Raw genomic sequence first — 15,000 nt, forward strand, 5'->3', positions numbered from 1 at the left:
TGGGGAAGGTAGACCTGGCGACCTGGTGAAAGACCCGCCGCAGTGCTTTGCCGGAGGCGTAGACCTGGCGACAGCTCCGCCGCTTTTTTCTTTTTTTTTTCCCCGCCTACGAGGGACAAGATCTGACAGCCCGGCCGCCACGTTCTTTCGGATGGGTAGACCTGGCGACGATTTGCCGGCGGCGATGACCTGGCCGAAACCGAACCTCCCGCCCGCCCCCCCTTTCCCCCCCCCCCCCCCACCATTTGCCAGGGAGGGTAGACCTGGCGGCAGCCCGGCCGCAACGTTCTTTCGGTTGGGTAGACCTGGCGTCGACCTTGCCGCTATGAGTTCCGACGGGGTAGACCTGGCCGCAACTTAACCCCCCTTCTCCCCCCCCCCCGCGCCCCCCCGCCGATTTGCCAGGGAGGGTAGACCTGGCGGTAGCCCCGCCGCATTTGGGGTGGTTTTTTGGTTTTTTTGGTTTTTTTTTTTTTTTTTCCCCCCCCCGCCTACGAGCGGGTAGACCTGGCAGCCCGGACGCCACGTTCTTTCGGAGGGGTAGACCTGGCGACGACCTTGCCGCTATGATTTCCGGCGGGGTAGACCTGGCCGCAACCTAACCCCCCTTCTCCCCCCCCCCCCCCCCCCCCGCGCCCCCCGCCGATTTGCCAGGGAGGGTGGACCTGGCGACAGCCCCGCCGCTATCAGCTGCCGGAGGGGTGGGAAGACCTGGCGAAAGACCCGCCGCAGTGCTTTGCCGGAGGCGTAGACCTGGCGACAGCTCCGCCGCTTTTTTTTTTTTTTTTTTCCCCCGCCTACGAGGGGCAAGACCTGACAGCCCAGCCGCCACGTTCTTTCCGATGGGTAGACCTGGCGACGACCTTGCCGCTATGATTTGCCGGCGGGGATGACCTGGCCGAAACCGAACCCCCGCTCCCCCCCCGCTTCCCCCCCCCCCCCCCCCCCCCCCCGCCGATTTGCCAGGGAACGTAGACGTGGCGGAAGCCCCGCCGCTTATGGGGTTTTTTTTCCGCCTACGAGGGGGTAGACCTGGCGACGACCTTGCCGCTATGATTTGCCAGCGGGGTAGACCTGGCCGAAACCGAACTCTTCTTTCCCCCCCAACCTCCCCCCCTCGCCGATTTGCCAGGGAGGGTGGACCTGGCGACAGCCCCGCCGCTATGATGTTCCCGAGGGGTAGACCTGGCAGCCCAGGCCGCCGCGTTCTTTCGGAGTGGTAGACCTGGCGACGATCTTGCCGCTATGTTGTTACCGGCGGGGTAGACCTGGCCGAACCCGAACCCCCCGCCCCCCCCTTCCCCCCCCCCCCCTTCCCCCCCCACCCCTCCGCCGATTTGCCAGGGTAGGTAGACCTGGCGGTAGCCCCGCCGCTTTTGGGGTGTTTTTTTTTAGTTTTTTTAATTTTTTTTATTTTTTTTTTCCCCCCGCCGACGAGGGGGTAGACCTGGCAGCCCGGACGCCACGTTCTTTCGGAGGGGTAGACCTGGCGACGACCTTGCCGCTATGATTTCCGGCGGGGTAGACCTGGCCGCAACCTCACCCCCCTTCTCCCTCCCCCCGCGCCCCCCCCGCGCCCCCCCGCCGATTTGCCAGGGAGGGTGGACCTGGCGACAGCCCCGCCGCTATGTTTTTAATCATCACACACGCGCAAATTAAAACTCCTGGCCCTGGAAATGACTTCCGCCGATGTGTGTGTCCATTGAGCGTTGATTGCTCTTAGCGTAGCAACAAACTGTAATACATGAATTAAAACTGAATGAAGAGGATTCATCCCAATTCGATTCTTAACTCAAAGGTAGTTAGCTAGTGGGGTTTTTTGTTTTGGTTTTTTTTTTTTTTTTTTTTTTTTTTTTTACTCATAAACAAATGAACTTCATCAGCTAATTGTCTAGTGACAATGAATTAACTAAGTAACGAATTCATAGATAACCATTTAGCTTACCTCGTCGAGGATGCCGCCTGGCCGCAGAATCTTCCGAGCAAACAAAAACACGCGCATGCCGCTTGCACCCCGTTCCTCTTTTCTTATTGTTCCTTTGCAAACAGACGCCTGCTGCGGGCCCTGGGTCCGTTGCCCCTCTCCGCCGTCACCCCGACAACGGGTTCATTGTGACGCAGGCCGTCCCCCGCCGAAACCTTGCAAACCCAGGCCCGCTGCGAGCCTGGGGACCGTTGCCCCTCTCCGCCGTCACCCCGACAACGGGTTCATTGTGACACAGGTCGCCCCCGCCCAGACCTTGCAAACGGACGCCTGCTGCGGGCCCTGGGTCCGTTGCCCCTCTCCGCCGTCACACCGACAACGGGTTCATTGTGACGCAGGCCGCCCCTGACCAAACCTTGCAAACCCAGGCCTGCTGCGGGCCTGGGGACCGTTGCCCCTCTCCGCTGTCACCCCGACAACGGGTTCATTGTGACGCAGGCCGCCCCTGACCAAACCTTGAAAACCCAGGCCCGGTGCGGGCCCGGGGTTTTGTTCCCCTCTCCGCCGTCACCCCGACAACGGCTTCCTTGTGACGCAGGCCGTCCCCCGCCCAAACCTTGCAAACCCAGGCCTGCTGCGGGCCCTGGGTCCGTTGCCCCTCTCCGCCGTCACCCCGACAACAGGTTCATTGTGACGCAGGCCGCCCCCGACAAAACCTTGCAAACCCAGGCCTGCTGCGGGCCTGGGGTTTGTTGCCCCCCTCCTCCGTCACCCCGACACCGGCTTCCTTGGGCAGTACCTGATCGCAGTACCTGATTGGGTGCAGGACCCTCCCGACTTAGCCGAACGGCCCTGAGGACGAGGAGCTACTTCGCTGCTCCTTTCCAGGGAATGGGGTCGACTGGGAGCCGACACGAGCGCATCACACGGACACACGCAGGCATGGGGCGCATCGACGCAGCCGGTGACGCGGGCTGCAAGACAACAAGGCGGCGTTATCAACACAGTTGCAAACCTTTTCTTGTCCCTTCCTGGCTTTCGGACTCCTCACCCACTGCCGCCCTCCGCTGCAGGCCCACGGTCCGTTGTCCCTCTCCTCCGTCACCCCGACAACGGGTTCATTGTGACACAGGTCGCCCCCGCCCAGACCTTGCAAACGGACGCCTGCTGCGGGCCCTGGGTCCGTTGCCCCTCTCCGCCGTCACCCCGACAACGGGTTCATTGTGACGCAGGCCGCCCCTGACCAAACCTTGAAAACCCAGGCCCGGTGCGGGCCCGGGGTTTTGTTCCCCTCTCCGCCGTCACCCCGACAACGGCTTCCTTGTGACGCAGGCCGTCCCCCGCCCAAACCTTGCAAACCCAGGCCTGCTGCGGGCCCTGGGTCCGTTGCCCCTCTCCGCCGTCACCCCGACAACAGGTTCATTGTGACGCAGGCCGCCCCTGACCAAACCTTGAAAACCCAGGCCTGCTGCGGGCCCGGGGTCCGTTGCCCCTCTCCGCCGTCACCCCGACAACGGGTTCATTGTGACGCAGGCCGTCCCCCGCCGAAACCTTGGAAACCCAGGCCTGCTGCGGGCCCTGGGTCCGTTGCCCCTCTCTGTCGTCACCCCGACAACGACTTCCCTGTGACGCAGGCCGCCCCCTGACCAAACCTTGCAAACCCAGGCCTGCTGCGGGCCCGGGGTTTTGTTCCCCTCTCCGCCGTCACCCCGACAACGACTTCCCTGTGACGCAGGCCGCCCCTGACCAAACCTCGAAAACCCAGGCCTGCTGCGGGCCCTGGGTCCGTTGCCCCTCTCCGCCGTCACCCCGACAACGGGTTCATTGTGACGCAGGCCGCCCCCCGCCCAAACCTTGCAAACCCAGGCCTGCTATGGGCCCGGGGTCTTTTGCCCGTCTCCACCGTCACCCCGACAACGGGTTCATTGTGACGCAGGCCCGCCCCCGACAAAACCTTGCAAACCCAGGCCTGCTGCGGGCCTGGGGTTTGTTGCCCCCCTCCTCCGTCACCCCGACATCGGCTTCCTTGGGCAGTACCTGATCGCAGTACCTGATTGGGTGCAGGACCCTCCCGACTTAGCCGAACGGCCCTGAGGACGAGGAGCTACTTCGCTGCTCCTTTCCAGGGAATGGGGTCGACTGGGAGCTGACACGAGCGCATCACACGGACACACGCATGCATGGGGCGCATCGACGCGGCTGATGACACGGGCTGCAAGACAACAAGGTGGCGTTATCAACACAGTTGCAAACCTTTTCTTGTCCCTTCCTGGCTTTCGGACTCCTCACCCACTGCCGCCCTCCGCTGCAGGCCCACGGTCCGTTGCCCCTCTCCTCCGTCACCCCAACAACGGGTTCATTGTGACGCAGGCCGCCCCCACCCAAACCTTTCAAACCCAGGCCCGCTGCGGTCCTGGGGTTTGTTGCCCCTCTCCGCCGTCACCCCGACAACGGGTTCATTGTGACGCAGGCCGTCCCCCGCCGAAACCTTGCAAACCCAGGCCCGCTGCGAGCCTGGGGACCGTTGCCCCTCTCCGCTGTCACCCCGACAACGGGTTCATTGTGACACAGGTCGCCCCCGCCCAGACCTTGCAAACGGACGCCTGCTGCGGGCCCTGGGTCCGTTGCCCCTCTCCGCCGTCACCCCGACAACGGTTTCATTGTGACGCAGGCCGTCCCCCGCCCAAACCTTGCAAACCCAGGCCTGCTATGGGCCCGGGGTCTTTTGCCCGTCTCCACCGTCACCCCGACAACGGGTTCATTGTGACGCAGGCCCCCCCCCGACAAAACCTTGCAAACCCAGGCCTGCTGCGGGCCCTGGGTCCGTTGCCCCTCTCCGCCCTCACCCCGACAACGGGTTCATTGTGACGCAGGCCGCCCCTGACCAAACCTTGAAAACCCAGGCCTGCTGCGAGCCCTGGGTCCGTTGCCCCTCTCCGCCGTCACCCCGACAACGGGTTCATTGTGACGCAGGCCGTCCCCCGCCGAAACCTTGGAAACCCAGGCCTGCTGCGGGCCCTGGGTCCGTTGCCCCTCTCTGTCGTCACCCCGACAACGACTTCCCTGTGACGCAGGCCGCCCCCTGACCAAACCTTGCAAACCCAGGCCTGCTGCGGGCCCGGGGTTTTGTTCCCCTCTCCGCCGTCACCCCGACAACGACTTCCCTGTGACGCAGGCCGTCCCCCGCCAAAACCTTGAAAACTCAGGCCTGCTATGGGCCCGGGGTCTCTTGCCCCTCTCCACCGTCACCCCGACAACGGGTTCATTGCGACGCAGGCCGCCCCTGACCAAACCTCGAAAACCCAGGCCTGCTGCGGGCCCTGGGTCCGTTGCCCCTCTCCGCCGTCACCCCGACAACGGGTTCATTGTGACGCAGGCCGCCCCCCGCCCAAACCTTGCAAACCCAGGCCTGCTATGGGCCCGGGGTCTTTTGCCCGTCTCCACCGTCACCCCGACAACGGGTTCATTGTGACGCAGGCCCGCCCCCGACAAAACCTTGCAAACCCAGGCCTGCTGCGGGCCTGGGGTTTGTTGCCCCCCTCCTCCGTCACCCCGACATCGGCTTCCTTGGGCAGTACCTGATCGCAGTACCTGATTGGGTGCAGGACCCTCCCGACTTAGCCGAACGGCCCTGAGGACGAGGAGCTACTTCGCTGCTCCTTTCCAGGGAATGGGGTCGACTGGGAGCTGACACGAGCGCATCACACGGACACACGCATGCATGGGGCGCATCGACGCGGCTGATGACACGGGCTGCAAGACAACAAGGTGGCGTTATCAACACAGTTGCAAACCTTTTCTTGTCCCTTCCTGGCTTTCGGACTCCTCACCCACTGCCGCCCTCCGCTGCAGGCCCACGGTCCGTTGCCCCTCTCCTCCGTCACCCCAACAACGGGTTCATTGTGACGCAGGCCGCCCCCACCCAAACCTTTCAAACCCAGGCCCGCTGCGGTCCTGGGGTTTGTTGCCCCTCTCCGCCGTCACCCCGACAACGGGTTCATTGTGACGCAGGCCGTCCCCCGCCGAAACCTTGCAAACCCAGGCCCGCTGCGAGCCTGGGGACCGTTGCCCCTCTCCGCTGTCACCCCGACAACGGGTTCATTGTGACACAGGTCGCCCCCGCCCAGACCTTGCAAACGGACGCCTGCTGCGGGCCCTGGGTCCGTTGCCCCTCTCCGCCGTCACCCCGACAACGGTTTCATTGTGACGCAGGCCGTCCCCCGCCCAAACCTTGCAAACCCAGGCCTGCTATGGGCCCGGGGTCTTTTGCCCGTCTCCACCGTCACCCCGACAACGGGTTCATTGTGACGCAGGCCCCCCCCCGACAAAACCTTGCAAACCCAGGCCTGCTGCGGGCCCTGGGTCCGTTGCCCCTCTCCGCCCTCACCCCGACAACGGGTTCATTGTGACGCAGGCCGCCCCTGACCAAAGCTTGAAAACCCAGGCCTGCTGCGAGCCCTGGGTCCGTTGCCCCTCTCCGCCGTCACCCCGACAACGGGTTCATTGTGACGCAGGCCGCCCCCCGCCGAAACCTTGGAAACCCAGGCCTGCTGCGGGCCCTGGGTCCGTTGCCCCTCTCTGTCGTCACCCCGACAACGACTTCCCTGTGACGCAGGCCGCCCCCTGACCAAACCTTGCAAACCCAGGCCTGCTGCGGGCCCGGGGTTTTGTTCCCCTCTCCGCCGTCACCCCGACAACGACTTCCCTGTGACGCAGGCCGTCCCCCGCCAAAACCTTGAAAACTCAGGCCTGCTATGGGCCCGGGGTCTCTTGCCCCTCTCCACCGTCACCCCGACAACGGGTTCATTGCGACGCAGGCCGCCCCTGACCAAACCTCGAAAACCCAGGCCTGCTGCGGGCCCTGGGTCCGTTGCCCCTCTCCGCCGTCACCCCGACAACGGGTTCATTGTGACGCAGGCCGCCCCCCGCCCAAACCTTGCAAACCCAGGCCTGCTATGGGCCCGGGGTCTTTTGCCCGTCTCCACCGTCACCCCGACAACGGGTTCATTGTGACGCAGGCCCGCCCCCGACAAAACCTTGCAAACCCAGGCCTGCTGCGGGCCTGGGGTTTGTTGCCCCCCTCCTCCGTCACCCCGACATCGGCTTCCTTGGGCAGTACCTGATCGCAGTACCTGATTGGGTGCAGGACCCTCCCGACTTAGTCGAACGGCCCTGAGGACGAGGAGCTACTTCGCTGCTCCTTTCCAGGGAATGGGGTCGACTGGGAGCTGACACGAGCGCATCACACGGACACACGCATGCATGGGGCGCATCGACGCGGCTGATGACACGGGCTGCAAGACAACAAGGTGGCGTTATCAACACAGTTGCAAACCTTTTCTTGTCCCTTCCTGGCTTTCGGACTCCTCACCCACTGCCGCCCTCCGCTGCAGGCCCACGGTCCGTTGCCCCTCTCCTCCGTCACGCCAACAACGGGTTCATTGTGACGCAGGCCGCCCCCACCCAAACCTTTCAAACCCAGGCCCGCTGCGGTCCTGGGGTTTGTTGCCCCTCTCCGCCGTCACCCCGACAACGGGTTCATTGTGACGCAGGCCGTCCCCCGCCGAAACCTTGCAAACCCAGGCCCGCTGCGAGCCTGGGGACCGTTGCCCCTCTCCGCTGTCACCCCGACAACGGGTTCATTGTGACACAGGTCGCCCCCGCCCAGACCTTGCAAACGGACGCCTGCTGCGGGCCCTGGGTCCGTTGCCCCTCTCCGCCGTCACCCCGACAACGGTTTCATTGTGACGCAGGCCGTCCCCCGCCCAAACCTTGCAAACCCAGGCCTGCTATGGGCCCGGGGTCTTTTGCCCGTCTCCACCGTCACCCCGACAACGGGTTCATTGTGACGCAGGCCCGCCCCCGACAAAACCTTGCAAACCCAGGCCTGCTGCGGGCCTGGGGTTTGTTGCCCCCCTCCTCCGTCACCCCGACATCGGCTTCCTTGGGCAGTACCTGATCGCAGTACCTGATTGGGTGCAGGACCCTCCCGACTTAGCCGAACGGCCCTGAGGACGAGGAGCTACTTCGCTGCTCCTTTCCAGGGAATGGGGTCGACTGGGAGCTGACACGAGCGCATCACACGGACACACGCATGCATGGGGCGCATCGACGCGGCTGATGACACGGGCTGCAAGACAACAAGGTGGCGTTATCAACACAGTTGCAAACCTTTTCTTGTCCCTTCCTGGCTTTCGGACTCCTCACCCACTGCCGCCCTCCGCTGCAGGCCCACGGTCCGTTGCCCCTCTCCTCCGTCACCCCAACAATGGGTTCATTGTGACGCAGGCCGCCCCCACCCAAACCTTTCAAACCCAGGCCCGCTGCGGTCCTGGGGTTTGTTGCCCCTCTCCGCCGTCACCCCGACAACGGGTTCATTGTGACGCAGGCCGTCCCCCGCCGAAACCTTGCAAACCCCGGCCCGCTGCGAGCCTGGGGACCGTTGCCCCTCTCCGCTGTCACCCCGACAACGGGTTCATTGTGACACAGGTCGCCCCCGCCCAGACCTTGCAAACGGACGCCTGCTGCGGGCCCTGGGTCCGTTGCCCCTCTCCGCCGTCACCCCGACAACGGGTTCATTGTGACGCAGGCCGCCCCTGACCAAACCTTGAAAACCCAGGCCCGGTGCGGGCCCGGGGTTTTGTTCCCCTCTCCGCCGTCACCCCGACAACGACTTCCCTGTGACGCAGGCCGTCCCCTGCCCAAACCTTGAAAACCCAGGCCTGCTATGGGCCCGGGGTCCGTTGCCCCTCTCCACCGTCACCCCGACAACGGGTTCATTGTCACGCAGGTCCCCCCCGACAAAACCTTGCAAACCCAGGCCTGCTGCGGGCCCGGGGTTTGTTGCCCCCCTCCTCCGTCACCCCGACACCGGCTTCCTTGGGCAGTACCTGATCGCAGTACCTGATTGGGTGCAGGACCCTCCCGACTTAGCCGAACGGCCCTGAGGACGAGGAGCTACTTCGCTGCTCTTTTCCAGGGAATGGGGTCGACTGGGAGCCGACACGAGCGCATCACACGGACACACGCAGGCATGGGGCGCATCGACGCGGCCGATGACGCGGGCTGCAAGACAACAAGGTGGCGTTATCAACACAGTTGCAAACCTTTTCTTGTCCCTTCCTGGCTTTCGGACTCCTCACCCACTGCCGCCCTCCGCTGCAGGCCCACGGTCCATTGCCCCTCTCCTCCGTCACCCCAACAACGGGTTCATTGTGATGCAGGCCGCCCCCGCCCAAACCTTGCAAGCCCAGGACTGCTGCGGGCCTGGGGTTTGTTGCCCCTCTCCTCCGTCACCCCGACAACGGGTTCATTGTGACGCAGGCCGTCCCCGCCCAAACCTTGCAAATGCAGGACTGCTGCAGGCCCGGGGTTTTTTTCCCCTCTCCGCCGTCACCCCGACAACGGGTTCATTGTGACGTAGGCCGCCCCCGCCCAAGTTTAGCAAACGCACGGCTGCTGCAGGCCGTGGGTCCGTTGTCCATCTCCGCCGTCACCCTGAAAACGGCTTCCTTGTGATGCAGGTCGCCCCCGACCAAACCTTGCAAACCCAGGCCCGCTGCAGGCCCGGGGTCCATTGCCCCTCTCTGCCGCCACCCCGACAACGGCTTCCTTGTGACCCAGGCTGCCGCCGCCCAAACCCTGCAAACCCAGGCCTGCTGCGGGCCCGGGATCCGTTTCCCCTCTCCGTCGTCACCCTGAAAACGGATTCATTGTGACGCAGGCCGTTCCCCGCCGAAACCCTGCAACCCGAGGGCCGCTGAGGGCCCGGCTTATGTTATCCCGTCTCCGCCGTCATGCCGACAACGCGTTCATTGTGATGCAGGCCGTCCCTCCACTCACGCTGCACCCCGTGACCTGCTGCGATCCTAGCTGCCGTTACCCTGTCTCCACCCTCATGCCCTCAACAGGTACATTGCGATGCAGGTTGCCCCCGCCCAAAGCCCGCACCCCGTGGCCCGCAGCGAGCCCGGCCGCCATTACCCCATCTCCACTGTCACCCTGGCAACAGGTCCATTGTGACACAGGTTTCCCCTATGAGCCCAGCCGCCGTTCTTTGTCTCCACCGCACCTCCCCCCATCCCCCCGACAACCCCACATACTATTCACTGTGATATAGGCTATTCCCCTCCCCGCCCCAGCCCTGCACCCTGTGGCTTGCTGCAAACCCGGCCGCCATTAATCCCTCTCCACCGTCACCCCGATAAAAGGTTCATTGTGACACATGCTGCCTATTGGAGCCTGGCTGCCCTTCCCTGTCTCCGCCGCGCCCACCCCCTCCCCAAACCCCACCGCCCCCCCACCCCGTGCCTCAACCCCCCCCCCCGCCCGCCAGCCTCCCTTCTCTGCCCCACCCCTCCTCGTCGGCCTCGCACACGGTTCACTGTGACACAGGAACACACACACCCCCCCACCCCCCCCCCCCGATTCCTGGACCGTGTGGCTTGCTTCCTTGCCCAGCCGCCCCTACGGGAAGTTGAAGCGGGGAGACTTTAGGACCCAGCGCCGTCTCTGTCTCCTCACTCCTGTCCCTGCCCACCGTTGCCGGCTTTGCCACTGCCGCGGGGAGACTTTAGGACCCAGCGGCGTCTCTGTCTCCTCACTCCTGTCCCTGCCCACCGTTGCCGGCTTTGCCACCGCCGCGGGGAGACTTTAGGACCCAGCGGCGTCTCTTCCTGTTTCCCAGCCGCGCGGCAGAAGGGAGTCCTGGCGCCGTGCAGTCTCGACCCCGGGCTCCCGGGGCACAAGCCCGTGCTCCTGCCCCGACTCCCGCGTTTCTTTCTCAGTCAGTCACTCGCCCTGCTGCAGTCCTGCCTGCCGCCCGCCCCCCCTTGTACTCCACCTGCTGCCACGAGTTGAAAAACAAACGAACGCTGAGCCGGGGGTGGGGGTGGGGGTGGGGGTGTGTGTGGGGGGGGAAGGGATAAAAGCCCAAAACCCCCAAAACTCTCTCAACTGACCTAAACAGAAATCTTTGTCAAAAGGGAAACCATCTCTTCTTCAGCCTACCTTTCCACCAGACTCCGGCTCGCCGACCGCCCTGTTGCCTTCCCTTGTGCCAGACCACCCCCCTCCTTTCCCCTGCCGCTGCTGGCGCCACAAATGAGCCCGTGACCCTTGGCTAGGCGGGAAATGCCGCCCACTCCTCCCTGAAGGAGGATCCAGCTACCTCTCTGCGCCTTCCCCCGCCCCCCCTCCTCGGGGGCGCCAGACAGACTGCTTGGAGAGGAGAAGCACCTGACCTCCTCAGGGCGGGAGAGAGAGGAAGGGGGGGGGGGGTGGGCGGGGGGGGTGGTGCTCGCGCGCTTATCTGTGTGTATGTCTGTTTGGGGGGGGAAGCATGTATGTCTGAGTTGGCACCTGCAGACACATTTACAGCTGGTCAACGTATTTTATTCCCGGGAAATGAAGAAATAAATTCAAGCCGGAAAATAAAATTCCAAAAAAAACAACGGTAAAAAGTTTGGGGGGGGGGGGAGGAGAAGGAGTAGGGGGAGGAGAAGGAAGAAAAGAAAAGGAAAAATAAACCCTCGAGGCGCGGACTTGGCAGTGGGGCACCCCATCCGGAAGCAGAGACTCCTAACTCTCGAAAAAGTTGGGGTACGGGGTGAAAAGGTGCGTGGAAAGGTTGGTTTTACGCACAACCAGCTACAGCGGGTGCCACCAGGTGTCCACGGCTGCGAAAGTGTCGCCAGGTCTACCCGGCTCCGCAGCGCCACCCGGTCTCCCGGGCTCCGGCATTGTAGCCAGGTCTACCTGGCTCCGCAACGCCACCCGGCCTCCCGGGCTCTGGCGGTGTTCGCCAGGCCTACCGTGCTCCGCAGCGCCACCCGGTCTCCCGGGCTCCGGCGGTGTTTGCCCGGTCTACCCGGCTCCGCAGAACCACCCGATCTCCCTTTCCCCGCTCCGGCGGTGTTTGCCAGGCCTACCCGGCTCCGCGGCGCCACCCGGCCTCTCCGGCTCTGGCGGTGTTTGCACGGTCTACCCGGCTCCGATGAACCACCCGGTCCCCCTTCCCCGCTCCGGCGGTGCCGCCGGGCGTACCCGGCTCCGCAGCGCCACCCGGCCTCCCGGGCTCCGGCGGTGTTAGCCCGGTCTACCCGGCTCCGCAGAACCACCCGGTCCCCCTTCCCTGCTCCGGCGGTGCCGCCAGGCCTTCCCGGCTCCGCAGCGCCACCCTGCCCCTCCGGCTCCGGCGGTGTTTGCCCGGTCTACCCTGCTCCGCAGAACCTCCCGGTCCCCATTCCCCGCTCCGGCGGTGCCGCCAGGCCTTCCCGGCTCCGCAGCGCCACCCTGCCCCTCCGGCTCCGGCGGTGTTTGCCCGGTCTACCCGGCTCCGCAGAACCTCCCGGTCCCCATTCCCCGCTCCGGCGGTGCCGCCAGGCCTACCCGGCTCCGCAGCGCCACCCGGCCTCTCCGGCTCTGGCGGTGTTGGCCCGGTCTACCCCGCTCCGCAGAACCACCTGGTCTCCCTTCACGGCTCCGGCGGTGCCGCCAGGCCTTCCCGGCTCCGCAGCGCCACCCTGCCCCTCCGGCTCCGGCGGTGTTTGCCCGGTCTACCCGGCTCCGCAGAACCTCCCGGTCCCCATTCCCCGCTCCGGCGGTGCCGCCAGGCCTTCCCGGCTCCGCAGCGCCACCCTGCCCCTCCGGCTCCGGCGGTGTTTGCCCGGTCTACCCGGCTCCGCAGAACCTCCCGGTCCCCATTCCCCGCTCCGGCGGTGCCGCCAGGCCTTCCCGGCTCCGCAGCGCCACCCTGCCCCTCCGGCTCCGGCGGTGTTTGCCCGGTCTACCCGGCTCCGCAGAACCTCCCGGTCCCCATTCCCCGCTCCGGCGGTGCCGCCAGGCCTACCCGGCTCCGCAGCGCCACCCGGCCTCTCCGGCTCTGGCGGTGTTGGCCCGGTCTACCCCGCTCCGCAGAACCACCTGGTCTCCCTTCACGGCTCCGGCGGTGCCGCCAGGCCTTCCCGGCTCCGCAGCGCCACCCTGCCCCTCCGGCTCCGGCGGTGTTTGCCCGGTCTACCCGGCTCCGCAGAACCTCCCGGTCCCCATTCCCCGCTCCGGCGGTGCCGCCAGGCCTACCCGGCTCCGCAGCGCCACCCGGCCTCTCCGGCTCTGGCGGTGTTGGCCCGGTCTACCCCGCTCCGCAGAACCACCTGGTCTCCCTTCACGGCTCCGGCGGTGCCGCCAGGCCTTCCCGGCTCCGCAGCGCCACCCGGCCTCCCGGGCTCCGGTGGTGTTAGCCCGGTCTACCCGGCTCCGCAGAACCACCCGGTCCTCCTTCCCCGCTCCGGCGGTGCCGCCAGGCCCACTCGGCTCTGCAGCTCCACCCGGCCTCTCCGGCTCTGGCGGTGTTGGCCCGGTCTACCCCGCTCCGCAGAACCACCTGGTCTCCCCGGCTCCGGCGGTGCCGCCAGGCCTACCCGGCTCCGCAGCGCCACCGTCTCCCGAGCTCTGGCGGTGTTGGCCAGCTCTTCCCGTATGCGCAGCACCACCCATTTTCTCTTTTCCGGTTCGGCGGTACCACCAGGCCTCCCCTTCTCCGGAGCGCTACCACCCGTTCTCCCTTTACGGCTCCGGCGGTGTCGCCAGGCCTACCCGGCTCTGCAGCGCCACCCGGCCTCCTGGGCTCCGGCGGTGTTAGCCAGGTCTACCGGGTTCCGTAGCGCCACCCGGTCACCCGTTCCCGCTCCTGCGGTGTAGCCAGGTCTACCCGTCTCCGCAGCGCCACCCGGTCTTGCGGTCTCCGTCGCTGTTGGTCAGGTCTACCCGTCTCCGCAGCGCCACCCGGTCTCCCGCGTTGTTTGCCAGGTCTACCCTGCTCCGCAGCGCCACCCGGTTTCCTCCTCGCTCTGGCGGAGCCGCCGTGCCTTCCCGGCTCCGAGATGCCGCCGGGTCTATTTATTTGCTCCGCCAGGTCCACCCTGCTCTGCATCGTTTCGCGGTCTACCCGGCACTGGCATGACGAGCCTTACGGACCTTCGGGGTAGACCTGTGCTCCCTGCGGCTGCCTTGGTGTTTTCGAAGGGGTCGCTGTTTCGCGGTGCCTCCAGTTGCGTCATCGTAGAAAGCGGCAGCAGTACAGCGCCACCCCGGTAAAGTCCATAGTCGCTCTCTTGAAAGCGAAACCGGGCGTGGACTTAGTTTTACATACTATAGGGGCGAGCGGTGACTCGCGCTTGCAGCTCAGCTCGTGAGCGGCTGCAATGCCCGCGGCGCGGCCGGTGTTAAGTGGGGCGCTGGTCGGCCGTTGAGGTGGCTCTTGTCCCGGTGGTGGCTCAAATTGCCTGCTTGCTCGGCACGGTTGCTCTCTCGCGCTGGTATGCCAAACCCCCACCCCAGCACAGTCGAGAGACCCGGGGAAAGTTGGAGAACGGTCGCAACCGCTGTCCGTTGCATGCCTGGCACCGGTGTTGAGGGTTTGGCTTGAAGCCGAGTTCACCCCGGGCAGAGCTTGATGCTTGGTGGCGGTCGCCAGGCACTCGAACGCTGTGGGGGGGAGACTAGCCTGCCCAGTGGCTTTTCTCTCTCCCTTCTCCTCCGTTGGGTCCCTTGGGATGACCCCGCTGATTTTGGGCAAAAAGGTGAACCAGGACGAGAATTTGCCCCCCCCCGATGGTGTCCAGCCTCCCGTGGCTGCCGCCAGCTCCTTTGAGGGTCTGATCCAAGAGGGAATGGAATGTTGGCGGTGAGGTGGCGTCGCCTCATCCTTCTTTTCACCCCCACCCCCGGCCTTAAGCTGGGGACGCCTGCGAAGCGGGCAAGAGTAACACACACAGGGGCTGCCGCTCCCGGCGGTTGGCCAGTCCAATGCAGATGAACTCCGGGGGTTGAGAGTCTCGAGCCTGCTCCCGTGGCTTTTGCTGGCTCTCCCCCCCTAGAACGCGTTTTTCTTTCCGGCCTTAAGCTGGAGCCCTGTCCCCCCCTGCACGTCGGGGGGCAGAGCCGGTGCAGCTGCCCGCTGTCATTGGCGGTGAGCTTGAGTCGTGCAGGCGGCCGTAGAGTCTCGAGCCTGCTTCGGCTTTCTCTGGCCTCCCATGCCGAGAGCCCGATGACCAACGGGCGAGGTGTCAGCGGTG

This window comes from Colius striatus, chromosome 28, assembly GCF_028858725.1.
Source record: "Colius striatus isolate bColStr4 chromosome 28, bColStr4.1.hap1, whole genome shotgun sequence".
NCBI lineage: Eukaryota > Metazoa > Chordata > Aves > Coliiformes > Coliidae > Colius > Colius striatus.